This window comes from Apium graveolens, chromosome 11 (genome assembly GCF_009905375.1).
Source record: "Apium graveolens cultivar Ventura chromosome 11, ASM990537v1, whole genome shotgun sequence".
NCBI lineage: Eukaryota > Viridiplantae > Streptophyta > Magnoliopsida > Apiales > Apiaceae > Apium > Apium graveolens.
In genome coordinates, this window is record NC_133657.1 from 184,517,813 (window position 1) to 184,518,762 (window position 950).

Here is a 950-nt window from a genome sequence, read left to right on the forward strand (position 1 = left end):
TTTTATTTTGAATTTATTCAAATAAAATTTGGAATTAATTCATTCCATTTTTGGACAAACTGGGTATTTATTTGACATCTCGATAAGTCTATTTTTAGTTCTCTATAAGAGTAATTTAAAATGACTTCTCGATATGTTTTTCATTTCTTAAAATGACTTCTCGAGAGGCTAATTCCAAACGTCTATTTTTGAATTCTCGACAAGTCATTTGTTTTTACTATAAATACCCAGACTTCTCGATACATATACATACTTACAACTTTCGAGATCTCAAGTGACCAACCTTTCAAAATCCAAAAACCGTTTTCTCTCCCATTTTCACTCATTTCTCAAAAAAAAATCTTACCCATTCATTCTCATCAATCAACAATGACACTCAATGTTGCAAGAGCCTCTATTCCAGAGAAAGGAACAAACTACCTCGCTTTTACTGATGCTAACCAGGCTTCTGACAGTTTCAAGGGGTTTGTGAAACTTTTGGCTGAAAATATGGTGGAGGTACCAACTCCTGATGAGCTGGCTGAGTTTATGGACTTCATCAATTATGGTGGAAGAATCAACTTGTCAAGCTTAAACATGAAAAATCTAAGGAATGAGTGGTCATTTATCTTTGATTATGTGGTAAGGGCCTTCACATGCAGGAAAACAGGGTATGATAACATTTCAAGTGTTGTGCAAAAGCTGGTGTATTCAATTGCCCATAACAGACACTTGAATACGGGTCTGTTGATCCTCGAAGAACTTGCAGCCAGGCTAACAATGCCCCTGACAGCTAGAGGTAAGGAAATTTTCTTTCCTAGATTTATTATGTCCACTTTGAATCATAAAGTAGCAGACATACACTTATTGAATGGTATAAATAGCATAAAAATAGGAAATTATAAGCAAGTGTCCAAAATAATATTTGGCTTACTTACTACAAAGAATAAGGTAAATATAAGTATAAAATC